The sequence below is a fragment of the Amblyomma mixtum genome, chromosome 2 (assembly GCF_055824585.1).
Source record: "Amblyomma mixtum isolate Tamu chromosome 2, ASM5582458v1, whole genome shotgun sequence".
Taxonomy (NCBI): Eukaryota; Metazoa; Arthropoda; class Arachnida; order Ixodida; family Ixodidae; genus Amblyomma; species Amblyomma mixtum.
This window is the reverse complement of record NC_143013.1, coordinates 201,477,390-201,496,805: the sequence shown is the minus strand read 5'-3', so window position 1 is coordinate 201,496,805 and position 19,416 is coordinate 201,477,390. Positions and strand designations below refer to the sequence as shown.

General features: G+C 45.7%; 1 long non-coding RNA gene across 1 annotated transcript; it reads left to right on the top strand.

Annotated features, from left to right (window-relative positions):
• The first annotated feature begins 272 nt into the window (after nt 1-272).
• LOC149362231 (uncharacterized) lies at nt 273-7,946 on the top strand. The gene is made up of 3 exons (XR_016288984.1): nt 273-852; nt 2,113-2,220; nt 7,820-7,946. It is a non-coding gene; the product is annotated as an uncharacterized LOC149362231 (long non-coding RNA).
• The last annotated feature ends 11,470 nt before the right edge of the window (nt 7,947-19,416 follow it).

The window sequence follows — 19,416 nt, the reverse complement described above, 5'->3', positions numbered from 1 at the left end:
ACATCCATAACACATGTGCCTCGACGGATCGCTTCATTGGGAGCTGCTACTACTCTTGGATGAGAGGGCGCCCACCGGCAGCACACACCGGTAATCCTTCTTCTTTTGCGATTCCAGCACAGTAACAGCGGCGCACAAGACCGCCCAGCAGCAGCACGAGAAAACAAGCGAAGCTCACGGCGGTGATCTCAGAAACCATGCAGCATGTCGGATAGGCTTTGGATTTGACGCGCTAGACCATGCCCACTCACGCACGCACGCACGCACGCATGTACCGACACGCATATTAATGCGTCCACGCGTCACAAATTTCTCAAGTTTTTAATGCTAATATGTGCACAAGAACTTAATTATTTTTGTAACGAAAGTTTCATTTGGTTTTAATCCTTTGCTATCGCACTGCCCAAAAGCATAGAGCCCGAAAGAGACGACCTGGAGGAATGCCTGGAGGCGATGCCTTTCTAAACGGGCCGAAGGAAGCCGGAACTGGCCGAAGCGCTAGCCAACGAACGCAGCGTCTGGGAAGGGACAGCATGGCGGACAGCGTTGCTACGTTTGTCGTCGTCCTCCTTTGTGGTGCCGAGGGCGTGAACCATCGCTGGCATGCGCATTTGTCACTCTTCCGATATGTGATGTGCCGACAGCAGTGAAATTCGCTGGTGCGATGTACGAAAACGTGGTAAGGTGCTGAGTAAACCTGTGTTTATAGCGTGCGTCAGCGTGCTCGACGGATAGCGCGTCGTCCTTTGCGCGCCTTCACTGGAAACGCTATGCTGACGGCGGGGCTCATTTCCTCCATGGCGGAGCAGCTGGTGGGACACCACTACCCGGGTGACATCTCGCATCTTGGGGGTAAGTTAATTTTCTTCGAACCTGTTCATTATTTCAAAGCCTTTGCGCACAACTGGCCACGTCAACACAGCTAGTACAGAGACACGAAGACGCAGTGCCTATCGCGGCAGCACGCAGCGCTGAAAGGTTGTTTGCTGGCGGCACACGGGCATGAATGCGCGTGTAGTGTCAGTGGTCACACGGTCATGGTCAGTATGCCATGCAAATATGCACAGCTGATCCGATCGCGGGGTGCACGATATCGGCGCCGTACTGCCGCCGTACTGCCATTCATCTCTCGCCGAGAATGGAATATGTGCCCGCGAATAGATCTTCGGCCCGGGCTTTACATTCTCGCCGCATGTTACGCTGTAATTGAAGTAACAGCGCTCGAGCAGTATAACTACGTAGACTGCGATTCAGCTGTATGCGTTAGGATTGAGCTTCCTCCTCTTTCACTTGTATTTCACTTGTACTTTTATAAATTGTGTATTTAAGGTACGAAGCTCCGTATGATCCAGCTGCGTTCGCACTTATAGCCGAGCCAGTGTAGTCGAGCCTTGAATAGCAGAACGGTGAGATAAAAACAAATTGCTCTGAAGTTTTTCGCCTCTATTTTGGCATTCGCTTTTTCATACTTTGGCTCAGAGCTGAAATGGTACAAACAACTGCAAAATGCACACAGGTGCCCTAGCTTCATTTGGCCTAAATCCCGAAGTTGCAGTGAAATTTAAGGGTAATTGAGCCTTTAATATGTACGAAGAATAAACTTAATTGTTTCATGATTATAACCAATGGCGCAAATAAATCTGACTTTGACTTAAATATGCTGAGGTACCTCTCCAATACCTTATTTGATGTTAAAGGAAAAAGTGTGGTTTTTCTGCAATTGGCACTATTAATTCATCATACCTGTGAGAATGTGAAATCAGTGCTAATCATGCCAGATTTCAAATTGAGGGACGCATGCAGAATTTGAAGCAAACCAGCCTTCTACTGAAAATATCGTTCTGCTGTGGTCTGTTCTTTTGAATGGTGGCATGTATTGTAGAAACGATGCTGGATATCGATATGCAAGTGATGTCTCGTCTGAGGCTAGCTTGTGAATGACTGCCGTGGTTATGAATTTCTTGTTGCCTGGCCCACTTCGAAATGTGGTTAAACAGTCGTGTTCCATTCTGCGACCGGCTCCTTTTTGTGCTTTGCATTTTGCCTTACATGCTTGAGTCTAGTCCATTTTTTGCACTGTGCTGCTGTTAAATGTGTCTTTTTACCTTGCAGCAAGCTCCACATAGCTTTACCAGCAATGCCTCTTCCAAGCTCTCCAGTATAGCTGTGCCAGCCTTTCACTTGGTGCTAGGATGCCCAGCAAGCAAGCAGGCTTTTGAGGTAAGCACTGAAGACATCTTCCGACACAAGTAGCTTTTATTTTCCTAGTCCACTGCTACTAGTGTGACCCCTCGTTATGTTGATTTTTGCAAGTTAGGTTGCCTATTAAGGGCTCTCTCTTGTTTTTCACCTGCTGCTGTGGCCTACTGCATTGGTGTTCGGCTACTGAGCCCAAAGACGCGGGATTGAATTGTGGTGGCTTCGTTTCGACAAGGCGAAATGCATATTTGCTCGTGTGTTATGCAATGTCAGTGCATGTTAAAGAATCTTTGGTGGTCGAAATTTATGCACAGCCCTCCTCTATGAATGGAGCTATTGTTCAACTTTGAGGCATTAAAGGGACACTGATGGCAAGCTGAAGTTGACCTGTGATGATGAAGTTCCGCATCCTAACCACAAAGACGACACTTTTTCTGAAAGTGGAGCTTTATAAGCCAGAGAAAGCAAAACATACAATTGTCATCAGCACCGGCTGATATCGGAAGTAAATTGTGATGCGCTGACTCCGTTTTTTTTGGCACAGATTCCAGAGGCTAGGCTGAACTGCCATTCACCTCAGAACGGTTATCATGGAGTCCTTTGTGTAGACTTCATGAGTTCAAATCGAGTGTCGGGAAAATTTTTAAATGTAATTTTTGCGCCAATCATTGTGTTGATGGCCTTTGCGCTGCTGTTAAAACCCGGGATAGCAGTATGGTATCCCATAAAACTAGGTTCAGGACTTGCAGGAAGTGGTTTATCACATTCCGCTAGCTTGTGCAAGAAACTACTTCAGGGATATGTGCAGGTGTCTTTAATGTGTTCCTGAGTGAGCACTAACTCGTTAGGGGGAAGGCAGCTTCTAATCTGGCACTACAGTGCCAATGTCGTGAGTGTAAATCATAAGATGACCCATCAGTGTGTACGCCTGATTTCTGTGACACTTCAGTGGTGTATAGAAGTGGTAAACAAATCTGTAAGGTATTTGATGCATATCTCCAAGGCAACGGCTGTATGAGTAGCGAAGCCATTAGTCAATCTTCAACGGAAAGAATTTTCTCTTTTTGATGACGTGCTTGTATATCAGTGACAGTTATTTGTTGTCCTGCCTTTCGCTGGTGTGGGTCATGTGTGGCGCATCTTCATGCGAGCCTTCTTTTCCTTCACAAAAAATTCAATTGATAGTCCAACCTGTTTTCTTCTCTTTTCCTGTGTTGCATCTTTTGGCTGGTTTTAAATCTGTAACTGAGCTCAGACCGTGATAATTACAGCCGGAAAACAGGGCTACTGAATGTGAGCTTGGCATACATGCGTACTGTATGTGTGAAAGTGCAGTTTACAATATTCAGAAATGCTTGATAGCCTTACAAGAATCTAAAATTTTGTTGGAATTCCTATTTCTTCTCTGTTCAAGTGTCGAGAGTTTTTCCGCTTCATCGTGTGATTAGAGCCACTTTGGTACTTAAGCTGAAATCTTTTCTTTAGCCTGCATGTTTCTCACTTTTGGGACAGAAATGTGGAGGCTAATTAAAAGAGTTCAGCTTAAAAGAGTATAGACACCTAATCTTGGTGGCATGTTTTCTTCTCTATAATGCTGCGGAAGACACTACTATGCATGAATCACCATCTGGTATTCACGTGAGACCGCTAAATAATTTATAATCAACTTTTTCTGCCATCCTGTTTCGGTGAACAATTTGACTATGGCTATGACATCAAAGAGAGGTTATAGGTCACGTGAGGCGTGGAAAAACTGCACTTATAATCGCTGCTTCATCATTTTAATTCGCTACAGCGCTGACGCCAGTATTCCTTAAGAGCCAGAAGTACCAATTGTATTACAGTTTTCCATGCCTCACGTGACCAATAACCTCGCTTTGACGTCACAGCCATCATTCAGCTGTCGAAACCGAAACAAATACAGCAGGAGAAAGAAATTTGATTATAAATTATTTAGCGGTCATAGGAGGATGCCATGTGGTAATTCATGTATAATACTTTATGCCTTATTACAAAGAAAAAAACACGTGCCAAACGATAAGGACAGCAAAGTGAGCTATGGAAAGAAAAATGATAAGTCTAACATTAAGAGACCAAAAGGGGGCGGAGTGGGTGAGGGAACAAACGCGGGTTAATGACATGCTACTTGAAATTAAGAGGAAGAAATGGGCCTGGGCGGGGCTTGTAATGGGAAGACAACATAACCGCTGGTCCTTAAGGGTAATGGAGTGGATTCCAAAAGAATGCAAGCATAGCAGGGGGCGGCAGAAACTTAGATGGGCGGATGAGGTTAAGAAGTGTACGGGGATATGGTGGCCACACCTAGCAAAGGACAGGGTTAATGTGGAGACATGGGTGAGTCCTTTGCCCTGCAGTGGGCCTAGTCAGGCTGATGATGATGGTTTGTGTCGCACCTGCTGCTTCGTGCTATCAGCTGGCCCATGCTTGGCCGACCAGACTAGCCAAATTTGTGATGTGGGTTTTCTATTGCACCCGCATTTGTGTACACAGAGGACTTGAATGGTAGCAGGCGATGCTGTGCATGTGTTCACGCCACAGCACACATGACCCACACTGAAAGCTTCTCTGCCTTTAGTAAGACAGCTGCATCAGTCTGGGGCATAACGTATCCCAGTGCTAGAGTATGAGTAAATTGCTCTCGAATTTTAATCTGGTATCAGGTAGCATAGCGCAAAAGAAGGCTAGCGTGGTTGCCTAATATTCTCTTGGGCAGCTGTGTTGGATTTTCAGTGCCTGTTAGTGTAATCCGTGAAAGTTCACTGTAAACCATTCGTTTCGATGTAAATTAGGAAGTCCTTAGAGCCCTGTACTTTTTAATGATAATAACAAGGTAATGCAGTAATTCAATTGTACCTGTTCTCTTTCAACACAGTAAAGTGCTGCTGGGTCGAGTTCACAGTTTTACTTTGTAGGTGTGCTCAGGCTGTCATCATCATCAGCAGCAGCAGCAGCAGCAGCCTGACTACACGCACTGCAGGGCAAAACCTCTCCCATGTCTCTCCAATTAACCCTGTCCTCTGCCAATTGTGGCCACCGTATCCCCGCAAACTTCTTAATCTCATCCGCCCACCTAATTTTCTGCCGCCCCCTGCTACATTTACCTTCTCATGGAATCCACTCTGTTACCCTCAAGGACCAGCGGTTGTCTTGCCTTCGCCTTACATTCCCTGCCCGAGCCCATTTCTTCCTTTTGATTTCAAATAGGATTTCATTAACCCGCGTTTTTTCCCTCATCCACTCCGCCCGCTTCCGGTCTCTTAACGTTACACCTATCATTTTTCTTTCCATAGCTCGCTGCGTTGTCCTTGAATTAAGCTGAACCCTCATTGTTAGCCTCCAGATTTCTGTCCCATAGGTGAGTACCGGTAGGATACAGCTTTTGTATATTTTTCTCTTCAGGGATATTGGTAAGCTACCGTTCATGATCTGAGAGAACCTGCCATATGCGCTCCACCCCATTCTTATTCTTCTAGTTATTTCCCTCTCATGATCCGGATCAGCGGTCACTACCTGCACTAAGTATACATATCCTCTTACTACTTCTAGCACCTCGCTACCAATTGTGAACTGCTGTTCCCTTGCTAGACTGTTGAGCATTACTTTGGTTTTCTGCGTGTTCATTTCTAGCCCCACAATTCTGCTCTGCCTGTCTAACTCATTCATCATGCTTTGCAGTTCATATCCTGAGTGGCTTAGCCAGGCAATGCCATCAGGGAATCTCAAATTACTTCGGTATTCTCCAGTAACTCTTCTCCCCAACTGTTCCCATTTCAGGCCCCGGAATACCTCCTGTAAACAGGCAGTGAATAGCATTGGTGAAATCGTGTCTCCCTGCCTGACACCTTGCCTTATTGGAATTTTATTGCTGACCTTATGGAGAACTATGGTAGCTGTGCAGTCGTTATAAATATCTTCCAATATTTTCACATAACACTCTTTACACCCTGATTCCACAATGCCTGCATGACAGCTGTGGTTCCACCGAGTCAATTGCTGTCTGGTAGTCAATGAAGGCTATATATTGGGGTTGGTTGTATTCTGCCCATTTCTCTATCACCTGATTGATTGCATGAATGTGGTCTCTTGTTGAGTATCCTTTATGAAAGCCTGCCTGATCATTTGATTGATTGAATTCGAAGGTTGTCCTGAGTCTATTAGTGATTACCTTAGTAAATACCTTGTAGACAATGGATAGTAAGCTGATCGGTCTGTAAATCTTCAAGTCCTTGACATCTTCTTTCTTATGAATTAAAATAATGTTCGCATTCTTTCAAGCTCCTGATATGCTCGTGGTCACGAGGCAAGCGTATGCAGAGTGGCTAGTTTCTCTAGCATAATCTCTCCTCCATCCTTCAACAAATCTGCTGTTACCTGATCCTCACCAGCTGCTTTACCCCTTTGCATTGCTCCTGAGGCTTTCTTTACTTCCTCCCTCGTTACTGGCGGGTGTCCCATTGCTGTGCTCTACTGCCTCTCTCTGTAACGTTCTGATTACATTCACTACTGTAGAGATTTGTGTAGAACTCTTCGGCTACTTTAACTATCTTATCCATATTGCTTATGACATTGCCCTCTTTGTCTTTTAGCGCATACATCTGGTTTTTACCAGTGATTAGTTTTCTCTTCACTGATTTTAGGCTACCTCCATGCTTTAGAGCATGCTAGGTTTTCTCCATGTTAAACTTTCTTATGTTGGCTACCTTGCACTTATAATTAACTTCGATAGCTCTCCTAGTCCTATTCTATCTCTGAAGTTAGACGTCGTCATGCTTTGGCGTTTCTTCATCAGATCTTTCGTCTCCTGAGATAGCTTGCAGGTATCCTCTCGAATGATCTGACCACATACTTCTGCAGCATGCTGCAATGAATTTAAATATGTATTTAAAGATAACAGTTAAGGTGGGAGATTGAGCTTTGAGATTTGCACTTCAACTCGGGAGTTATGCCGCTGCTACACAGAATACTTGATCGCCGTAGAGATATTTCTCGCACCAAACTGCTGTGGAGCCACTGTCACAGTTGATAATTTTGCTGGGAAGCTGTTGTAGCACTCACGCAGTTTTGAAAAGGTGGTATTCATTGTTTTTGTGCTATTGGCAACAGTGATAATACGCTTGCTGCAGTGTTTTGTGGCCAGCCTTCTTTTTTTTCAGTGAAATAAGTTGTACATTTCATGTTGAGTATTCTTTCAGCGATTAAATTGCTTTGATTTTATTCCTTAGTGTAAGTTGCGAGTGCTCCATGTCTGAGTGCAAATTTCTACCACTGAAAAGCCTTCAAAATCTTGATAGATGTCCACACTGTTCTAGGGACTCTGTGGCTATTGGAAATGCCCATTTAGCTGCATTCAAGTGCCACTGAGTTGATGGCCATTTGAAAGCCTTCAAAATGCCTGTGTGACACGGTTATTAGATTTTGTGCAGGTTTGATGCTGAGCAGCCTGCGTGCTTGAGTCGGGTTTTCCAATGTCTATTTCAAACCTGATACTTTTCGAAATCATCATTAGTTCATTAATAGAAGAACTACTTGTGCCCTTTTCTGGAATTTCCAGAAAACAAATTAACTGAATTTTTTTGCATATACTGCTACCTTTTTGCAGGTGCTGCATAGTGAGAACCTGGATCAAGACGCCAACCTGCTGGACTTGGAGAAGCTGAAGAAATTGTTTAGCCACTGTGTGGCACCCGTCATGAGGGATGTGGCATTAATAAAGCCAGTTAAGGTGACCTTATCTATGTCCTTTTGCAAGCATGCTACACACATGAGAGCCATCCCACGAAGCACCATTGCTGCAAAGCTTGTTATCTCACAACATGCATGCTGAATGAGGCAGTGACAGACAGATGAGGAGGCCTTTAGGTAGGGCATTGGCGTAACGTGTTGAGCAGTGATGTAGGAGCCTTGCAGCCATGCAAGGTATTATCGGTATCATGATGGTAACTCCATTTGACACTGTCTAGTGCTCTGTGAGCCAGACAAGGCTCTTGAACATTCTGGGACTCACCCTTGGCTCTCGGACATTCTGGAAGCCCCACCCGGCTTGCGCATATCACGCGAGGATGTCTCCTGCTGTACGAGCCTTACGCGGCTTGTGCACTTTATGTGACAGATGTCTCGCATTTGCGAGCTTGCTCGGCTTGCGCAAATTGTGTGAAATATGTCTCGCGTTCTGCGACCTCGCTCAATCGTCACAATGTGCGTGGCAATAAACACGCAAAGATAGGCACGCAGAATCCACGTTCAGTATTTTCAATAGGGTAGTGCAGGACGGCTGACCTTCGCACTGAGTTCCTCTGGAACAAGATTCGCCGCACGTTGGTTGCTGATAAGGGGCACACGTCTGCACATGCTAAAGGACGGTTACTAATCCTGGACGACGCAGTTGTGGAGCCACGTCATCGCGAGATGTTAGAACTGAGCCCAAAATTCTACTTTGAACCACAGCTGTCGCCTATGGAAGGGCTGGCCTTATCAAGAACTCTGTCTCGCCAGGTTTCGGGGGGGGGGGGGGGGGGGGCAACGTCAACAATGAATCTCGGATTGCTTCGCCGCAGTTAGCGATGCTCTTGACACGCGAAGGCTACCTAAAAGGCACGGTTCTTTAGTAAGCTACCTAGTTGCAAATGGCTTGAGACCGGTCATAGCTGGCAAAGAAGGCTTCTTTGTCATAATGACCGTGAGCAAGTTCTCTGACAAGGCGATGTCTGCGATTTCCAAGAATTTCCGGCAAGTGCAAGAAAGTGGTGCTAAGGCTAAGATACGGGCTATAGCTCTCTCTTGATCGTCTGTCTGGTTAAGTGAAAAGAGCGGAACGCAATACCCTTGAACTGTTTTTTTACGCTTATGTCGCACAAGGCAGGTTTAGCGTTTCGCTCCACAGTTTCAGATCGGGGGACGTGGCAGCTCGTTATTTCTTCCTGTCTGTCGAAGTCGCCTGCTTCTTTGGCCATTGAAGACCCCTTCCGTGCACGAAATTTCGAAGTTGTTCAGGACTACCTTCGGTCACCGAACACTGGGAACTGCCATGTTTTCAGCGCCGATGTTGTGGATTTATATTACTCCAATCCTCATGAATGTTCGTTACTTTATGTTAGACACTGCATAACAGAAGATAATGACGAGTTGCGTTTCCGCAATATATGTGGTGTGTCGGTTGAAGCCTTCATGGACGTTTTGTGCATGTACCTTAAATCGACTGTTGTTGCCTGGGAGGATGGTGTATATGTGCAGAGGCCTGGAATATGCATAGGTTTCAATGTAGCACCTTTGCTCAGCGACTTGTTTCTCAGCTATGTGGATCGGTCAATAGCGGCTGAGGTACAAGTTGGTTTACTAAAAGTACACAGATATGTAGATGATTACCTAATTAATGCCGAGAACGAAGCCCGCACCCAGAGTATTGTAGACACGCTCGCCAGGTGTGGCCAAGCCCTCGCTTTTTCCATGCAGTCCACTAACAAAAGAACAGTTCCTAGAATTAGAATATTCTCTCCAACCCCGTCATGTATGCTGGAAGTATTGCCCTCGTTCGGTGAAGCCTCTGCTCAGCTATCATTCCGGTCATTCGAAGTTGATTACTTTAAGTAGTTCGTGTCTACAAGATTGTGAGAAAGACTGATTATCAAGAGTAGGTGTGAAAAAAAACCACGTGCTCAGGAACCTGATTCACAAAATTTGTAAAAATGTAGCCGTCATTCCATACGTACACTCGCCGTCAAAAGTAAATGGAACGTGACTTTGTCAAAAAAATTTAATTTCTTTAAATGTAAAGCATAATGGTCCATGCTTGTTGGTGCACAGGGCAATTCGCACAATCACAATTAGTCTGCACATATGTATTCAAGGATGCATGAATTGGGGGGCCAGTGATGAAATTTTTTCGTGAATATTGCCTTCCATTTACTTTTCACAGCACCTGTACATCCTTTGTCGCACAGAATGAGAAAAGTGGGTCGGATGTACAACGTTGAAGTGGTCTTTTTTCTTCACGCCGGAAACTGGCTAATATCTGCCCAGCGATCCGGCCAAGGCGGCAGCCGGATGCAAGGAGAGAGCAGAACACCTGTTTTGTCTGATGGTTGATTCTGCAATAGGCGTTGTCTACTAGATACCGCTTTCCTCTAATGGCTACAATGTGGGTCAGACATCCGCCTCATGGAACACAACAATTCGCTGAGCAGCGGCACGGGATCTAATCTTCCTATTTATTGTCGGCGAAAAATCGCACGTGCTACCCATTGTTGAATCAAACGTCAGTCATTTTCGCATATAGCGACCAGACAGTAAGGAAGGTGGTAGAGGCTTATCATATTGCCAAGTGTCGTTCCTCTTGCATCAGCCAACTGGCATTATTACTTCGCAGCCCTTAACTGGGGTTTTTAGAGGGTGCCTTTGGGGAAACATAGGTAGTAATCTTGTTGCTAAAGTTATGTTCTTTTTAACTTTGTTTTGGCAGGAGGGGTTTAAATGCACAGAAGCGTGTAATAAAATTCAGCTGCAAGTCAGCGCATGCGTCGCCATTTCTTCGTTTTGTGCCTTGTCTTCTGCGCTGTTGCAGAATCGATCGTAACAAACTTACCTAGCTTTCTGTCCTTTAAACAATGGTGTTTTTCAGGGAGAATTTTAGGAACAGTATGCTGTAAAGATGAAATACGTTAGCAAAATAATCCTGAAGTCCATTACTCATTCAGTCTATGTGGACGATCTTCAAATAGCCTGGACATCCTCCAACGAATAACATACGAGAGACACAGCTGAAAACAAACAAACTAGCGACGTGGTCAGATAAAAATGAATCCCAGTCGTCTACACAGAGTAGGTGGTATCATCATCATCCTCATCATCAGCTTGACTACGCCCACCGCAAGGCAAAGAACTCTCCCATGCCTCTCCGATTAACCCCCTTCTTTGCCAGCTGCGGCTACCCTATCTCCGCAAACTTCTTAATCTAATCGGCCTGTCTAACTTTCTGCCGCTCTCTTAATTCTCTCGAAATCCGCTCCGTTACTCTTAAGGACCGACGGTTATCTTACATTCGCATTGCATGCCCTGGTCAAGCCCATTTCTTCCTCCTCTTGATTTCGACTAGGATGTCATTAACCCCCCTATCGGAAAACCCAGCATGATTTATGCTGGCATTCGTAGCGGGCATGCTGTCAGCAATACCGGGCATGCTGTCAGTAATACCGGGTAAGGCGGGAATAATGACGGTCATTCTGGGACGTGCTGGCGGTGCCGGACATTTGCTGGGAGGCTTAGCGGGCATGCCGGACATATGATAGTGGGAACAAAAAATACTGGGAAGTTTGTTGGGCACAGAAGAAACGATACTGGGCATGCAGCAACCCATAGCGGGGATAATGGCAGCAGTGGGTGGAAGTAAACGGTGATGGGCAGGTGGTGGTGGTCAAAGCCGTCATGATGAATGCATAATACGTACATGATTACTTATTTCTGATTTAGTTTGGAACTGCAGCTGGGGCGTGTACAAATCACGCCTCGCTCGCATGAAATCGCTGCAACTAGGATTTGGGCCAACTGTACAAGGCGGCGACGGCTAATTATTCCGAACGTGTTGCGTAGCAACATCCATAGGCGACGCGTCCTTGCATCTGCAGTTGCAGCAAAGCTTTATAAACGGTGCGTTGGTTTGAATTCAGAAGAAGCGTCTATAAACAAACGCGTTCAGGTAGGCAGAATGCGACTGTGTGAGTCATTGGCATCAAATCGAAAGCTGCAGCTGCGCGCATGTACTGGGACCGAACAAGCAATGCAGGTCGGACTCCCGATACTACTTGGACATGTGCCGTGTCTCCATACGTCTCGACTTGCAACTGCATACCGACTAAATAATTTTGAAGCGACAGCTTGTTTTGATTACTATATATGCTTGCAGATGCGACTACGACGCTGTGGATTGCGTCAACTCTTTCGATATATACCACGCCAGTACGCGCATCGACCAGCGCGGCGATCGACGGATTCGAAGCGCGATTTGAGTGCTACAAGGCCGCCAAGGATTTTTGCTCTCTCTAGTTTAATCTAAGAACTGCACTTTCGTTTCTTGCATAGCTTGTATTTTTCCCGCGAGGCGGAAATTATTGAAACGCCATTGAAGATGATCGAGGATCCGGCGTAGTGCACTTAATTGCGGGACAGCGTCAGCTGCAGAGATGGCGCACGCTCGAAAAAATCTCGCTTCGCGCAGTTCTGCTGCATCTGCAACAGATTTTTTCGGTGCTTCAAGCAGCAGCTGACTCTGACAATGAAATTTTTGTCTTCGGAATTTGATTGTGACGAGGAAAATGCAGCAACGTATACAAAGTCACCGTATTGTTTTCCGCTTTTTTTCGCTCATGGAACCGGTTAATGCATCGCTCTGATGTCATGAATGATGTGTCTGGGTTTTGTAGTGTCTTGACACTGTATGGACGAGCTTTATTTCCATTTGCCCAAAAAAGAATCGACGTCAAGCCCAGCGCAAGGCAGATGCATGCGACTTCGGATTGACGCTTCGCAAAAGTTCTTCGCGAAGGCTGTAGATGTCTTCCGACTGGTCGTGAATCGTCCGAAACGTCTTCCGATATATTTTCTTGTAGCATGAAATCATTGCAGAGCATTTCAAGCAATTCGCAGTCAAACCTCGAGCGTTTATAACGTACACGGATATTACGAATTCTTTGCTTTGCCAAACTGTTCCTAAATATTTTGAACAGACATGTACATGCATTTCTTACTTTATTTATCGAACGCGGTTTCCCATAAAACGGATATTTCGAACTGCTAGTCAAAAGAGCTGTGCCCTCGGATTGCAGGCGGCAGGCTTTGCCTCACTACTTGACTAGTGGTGGTGCAGCAACAAGCGTTAGTGCCCCAGTTCACGCTTTATCTCGCTTTTGCCATCAGTACCACAGAAAATACAAGGGCGAGAACAACTGGTAGCGAGGTGGTTAGCACCTATTTGGGCCTCTCGAACCCGTACAATAGAGCCTTATGGTCGGTTGTAGCTGAATTTCCAGAAGCGGAGGTGATGACAACGGCTACAGCCATCATCCTGGCGTCCGACACTGCTGTACTGCGGGGAACCCACCCTAGCCGGCGTTTGATCTGCCGCTGCGGTTTCTTTTTGCGACTAAGGTTGTATGGTCCATTTACTGTGCGTGTAAACTGTAGCTGCCACTTAAGAAGAATGCATCGGTTTCCTTGCCTGTTACTTCACATCACTGAATAAAGTTGCAGACTGTTTTGAAACATTGGCACGTTACTTAAAAGCCTAGTACTCAAGAATTAAGCTATTCGAAGATCAACATTGCTGATTGAAAAGTCAGGCAATGATGAAAACAGATTTAGTTTAATGGGGTGAAAAATGCAGTAGAATGCTGGACAGATCGAAGTTCACCATTTGCAATTAGTCGAATGGCCAAAATCTACAATGATTTCGTCCTGAACAAGATCCTGAAAGGACCGTGTCACACTTGACATTGCTAAATCAGGCTAAATTGCCCGGATTAGCCTATAGGCTCCTTGAGTTCAGTGTTCACTGCAATCTGATAAAAAGATATGGCTGCTTTATGCATGCATAAGAAATGTATATATCTTACCCTTAGACATTATATACGTACATATGAACCATTGCAAATACTGCACAACTGGAAGTTCAGCACTTGTGCTCATCTGCTCTTGCATTCTTTATTATGCATTTTTGTGCTGCAGTCACCAACACAACTCTTGTCCAGTCTGGTAATATGACTGCTGGATTATCTAACATCTCAAAAGTGCTAAGTCAAAAGAAGGCTGAAGCAATCCTTAATTAGCATTCTTATAAACAAAATGTAATTTTTTTATTCATCATTTGTTTGACATACCACAAAACAAGCACACAAAAAACATGAAACCTCATGACACATGAACTATGAATGACTAATAACAAGAAAGGCTGCACACACAATAACTTATTCCCTAGCTAATGGCATGGTCCGGGTGTCTACCAAGATATGTAGGACAGTTAATGTGTCATTTACTTTCACCAAAACCAATTTTTTCAGTGCATTGAGTAAGTACTGCTTTCAGTTTTACATTATAATGCATGGAGTAGCTTCTGCTGATAAGTCAGCGAAACAGAAGGCACAATAAGCATGGTTCAAAAAATTCCATAAAAACTCAGATATGACACCACATTTTGCACAGGTGGAAAAGAATAAAGAGCATACATATTAAGCAAAAAGAACATTTGAGCTATGAGGCTTGACGACTACAGCAGTGCACAAAGAAATTTTGACTATGCTATCAAGAAAACTGAGCAAAAGGCAGTCCTCTGGAAAAGTCTTTCTTATAATAGATTATAGGCTATCATCACAGGCTTGATTTAAGTCTGCATGTTGATGCACTCACATCCTGAGGATGTGTGGTTAGAAAATTTACTCTGCAATTCACCTGATGTAAGCCATAGAGCTCCAGTTCACCTTGACAGAAATTTCAGGAAGGGAAAGCTACCAAAGCCCATCACAAGAATGAAAAAATTGCTAGAAGCTACAAGAACTCTTAATGAGTGCACTGACAGGATTCTGGCTGCGTCTATTTCAAGCTATTGATACAAAAATTGCTGCGAAACCAACATCTAGACCTTTTGATTCAATAATGCCATCACACGTGCTGTTTTCAATGTTATGCGGCTCAAGCAAAAACCACTGATCTGACTACCAGTAATAAACACCCTTGCAGTCTGAAGAAAAAGGTCATACAGTTTTTCTGGGATCCAAATTCTTTGAATGTACTGATGCCTTGTGAGTATGGAAACTCACTGTACGGAAAATGCACAGGATGAAAATGCACAGTGCCTATTGGGACCCCTGTATTTCTGTGTGTTGATAGTCTTCAGTACCCCAACCAAACAAACATTTTCTCTATGGTGTTTTGAATTCAATAGTGATGCCTGAGTGGTGATCCTTTTTTTTTGTGCTTTTATGTTTACAGGGTGCTCAGTGGGCGTGCCTTACTGTTTCCCTCAGGGCATAAATTGATGTGAAGAAAACTCGCTTTGCAGCGTGTGTTATGTTGTTAGCGTACTAGTGGTTAATGTGATGTGAACAGTCATAGCAAAAGATACATCATCAAGCCATGAGATGCCATCGTGCTGCTGATGCACCGCTAGGCACTTCAATTGCACTGCATTATTTAAAGATAATGGCAAGCAAAATAATGTAGTTGGAGCTCACAAGATCTCATCTCGTTTCCACTTCACTGGCCACCACTACACACAGAAGCAGACTAATTGAAATGTGGTTGTGAAATTTTTTGACGATTCATTATCACGGATGACTCACTTTATGAACAATTTCACCCCAGAACCAATGTGTCCATATCAACGAGGCACGGCTGTACATCATTTGTACACTTGCTTGTGCCATAGATCACACAACCGTGATGAACACAATTATCAACAGTAAAGCAAAACCAACATAATTCTGAAATTGAACAGACTTAATTACTCTACTGGCCAACTGTTTCCACTTTAAACTTGAGCTGTGCATTGCTTCCATTGACAGAGAAGATATTGCCCTGTACCCATATAGCTAAAAAAGTAACTAGACCGTTCCAGCACATGAAGCTGACAAGGATATCAATTGAAGTACAAAACAGCAACAAGGAGATCATGGCAATTTCTCACATGCACTGCATTGGCTTCCTCCATACAGGCACTTACAGAAAACATAGTTATAGAGCCAGCTTTGTGAATTCGCATGCATTTCATACGAGTTTACAACCAATAAGGCACACAGGCTTGCCGAAATAAGCAAAACTAGTTGAACCCTATCTCCAAAGAAAGCAAAAATGACCTTTCCTTTTGAATGCGCATTTTGTAGATTAAACAGCATAGCACACTCTAGCCATTTAGTCATGCACTGCAGCTATTGACTGTCCATAAAATGTAGGAGCAAACACTTGGCAGCTCATTGGCTGCAATGTTCGTTGCTACCTGTGACAACTATGTTGCATGGCATTTTGAACCAGCTGCCAAAGCCATTTAGCTAGACATGGATAAGCAGAGGTCAGCACCCAGCCTCATTGCTATGCTCAGCAGCAGTATACCGATGTGTAATGATGCAATCGTCGCCTCTAGCCACACTAAAGAAAAAAAATAAATGTGGTACAAAATAGCGAACACATTCTGCAAACCTAGGACTCCATGCCGTTTTTAAGACAAAATGAATGTTGCTAATGTTCCTTTCATTATATATAGTGTGAAACAAAACAACACTGCACGACAATTGAAGACAACATGCATCTACTCTAGCGGTATGCTTTCAAATGCCAGTTATAGCACACACTGCTTTGCATTTTCGTTAGCATGTACAGTTTATATTCGATTTCACTATGATGGATGCGACTTAGCTGGAGCTGCATTGATTTGTGCAATGTTTGCTGTACTTTCCTTCCTGTGCATGCAGTGTACATGTGATGCAAGAACAGCGAAGTAGCAGGCATAGGCCAGGTCAATAGACACCCAGCACTGCTTTTTCATTTTTCCCTTCCAAAGGCGAAGAGAGAGTGGTGAAGAGGGCTATAGTAGGATACAACTTCAAAAACAGCAGTTGCTAACAGTGGGCCGAGGTCCACGGCGTCTTGTATTACTTCGCTGGCCAGTCGCAGCAGTAAATGAAATCAGCTTTTTAATGTTTGACGATATTGTTGCGGGGAAATACTAAGGCCGGTGATAGAGGAGCAGTGTGGTAGGGCTTGAGGCGCATAACGTGAACAATGTCGGTGGGTGGTGTACATGAAGAGGATGCAGGTGTATGAGGAGCAACTTCATACGTGACATCGGTGACCTGACGCACAACACGATAAGGACCATGGTAGGGAGACAAAAGTTTTTCAGAGAGACCGACGCGACGGGAAGGGGACCACAGAAGAACGAGCGACCCCGGTTCGTAGGTGACATGGCGATGGCGATTATCGTACAATGACTTCTGCGCTTGTTGGGACGCTTGGAGCCGACTTCGGGCGATTTGGCGAGCGTCTTCAGCTTGAGCAATGGCGTCCCGGGCGAAGGCGGTGACGGGACGGTCAGCGGATGGCACGAGTGTGTCCAATGGCAGGACGGCGTGTCTGCCGTATAAGAGATAGAACGGAGAGTAACCAGTTCTGTCATGCCTGGAGGTGTTGTAAGCGAACGTCACATAGGGCAAGGCGAGATCCCAGTCTTTGTGGTCAGGGGAGACGTACATAGACAACATGTCTGTTAATGTTCGATTCAAACGCTCGGTTAGCCCGTTTGTCTGTGGGTGGTATGCTGTGGCAATCTTATGCTTGGTAGAACATGAACGCAGGATGTCGTCGACAACTCTGGACAGGAAATAGCGTCCGCGGTCTGTGAGTAATTGACGAGGGGCACCATGTTGTAGAATAAGACTGTGCAAAAGAAAGTCAGCGACATCGGTCGCGCAGCTCGTAGGCAGCACACGGGTGATCGCATACCGAGTGGCATAGTCTGTGGCGACTGTGATCCGCCTATTTCCGGAATCCGAGGTCGGGAATGGTCCGAGGAGATCGAGCCCTACACGGTGGAACGGCTCCACAGGCACGTCTATAGGATGCAGAAGACCAGGAGGTGGTGCCGAAGGCTTCTTTCTGCGCTGACAAAGGTCGCAATTGGTGACGTAATGTCGGACTGTACGGTATAATCCAGGCCAAAAGAAACGGCGCCGTATGCGGTCGTAAGTTCGTGCCACACCAAGGTGGCCAGCTGCAGGCAGGTCATGGAGTTCTGCAATTATAGAAGACCGCAGCTGCTGGGGAATGACTAGAAGGAGTGAGGGCCCGTCAGGACGGAAGTTGCGGCGATAGAGAATGTCATTTTTTGTAATGAAGAGCTGCAGGGAGCGCTTCAAGCTTCCAGAGCTGAGGCCCTCGATGATGGTTTGCAAATATCGGTCTTTGCGCTGCTCCTCGGCGATGTTGTGTAGATCAGAAATGCCAAACAGGGAAGGGATATCGTCAGTGTCACTGAGAGCAGGTGGCTCGACAGGGTACCGAGACAGGCAATCAGCGTCTTGATGGAGACGTCCAGACTTGTACACGACAGTGTACGAATATTCCTGAAGGCGTAGCGCCCAGCGGCCAAGACGCCCAGAAGGGTCTTTCAGCGAGGACAGCCAGCATAGGGCGTGGTGGTCCGTGATAACAGAAAAAACACGCCCGAACAAGTATGGCCGGAATTTAGCTACAGCCCAAACCAGAGCGAGGCACTCACGTTCCGTAATGGAGTAATTTCGCTCGGCAGGTGAAAGCAGGCGGCTAGCATACGCAACCACGTGGTGTGGGCCCCGGGAGCGTTGAGCCAGCACGGCTCCGATCCCGTAGCCACAGGCGTCCGTGCGGAGTTCAGTAGGGGCCGCGGGATCAAAATGGGCCAGAATCGGGGATGATGCCAGCAGGCGGACAAGCGTGGAAAACGCATTTTGTTGATCAGAGCCCCAGGTAAAGTCTGTGTCCGTCTTCAGGAGGTCAGTGAGTGGACGAGCGATAAGGGCAAAATCTTAAATAAAACGGCGAAAGTAGGAGCACAGCCCAAGAAAACTGCGCACGTCTTTCTGAGAATTTGGGCGAGGGAACTGTTGCACCGCTGCAATTTTAGCTGCATCAGGACGTACACCAGAGGCATCGACGAGATGTCCTAGAATGGTGAGTTGCCGGCGGCCGAATTGGCATTTGGACGAGTTGAGCTGGAGCCCAGCCGTACGAAAGAAAGTCAGGATACTCGTGAGACATTCAAGGTGTGAGGCAAATGTGGGCGAGAAGACAACAACATCGTCAAGGTAGCAGACACGTAGTCCACTTAAATCCGTGAAGGAGTGAGTCCATCATCCGTTCGAAAGTAGCTGGTGCATTACAAAGTCCGAACGGCATCACTTTGAACTGGTATAAACCGTCAGGTATGACGAAAGCTGTCTTTTCGCAGTCTTGCTCGTCAACGGCGATTTGCCAATAACCAGAACGAAGGTCAATGGAAGAAAAGTATTGAGATCCGTGGAGACAGTCGAGAGCGTCATCGATCCTAGGGAGTGGGTAGACGTCTCTTCTTGTGATGAGGTTCAGGTGGCGGTAGTCGACGCAGAAACGCCAACTGCCGTCTTTCTTTTTAACAAGGACAACTGGAGAGGCCCAAGGACTGGACGACGGTTCGATTATGTCCTT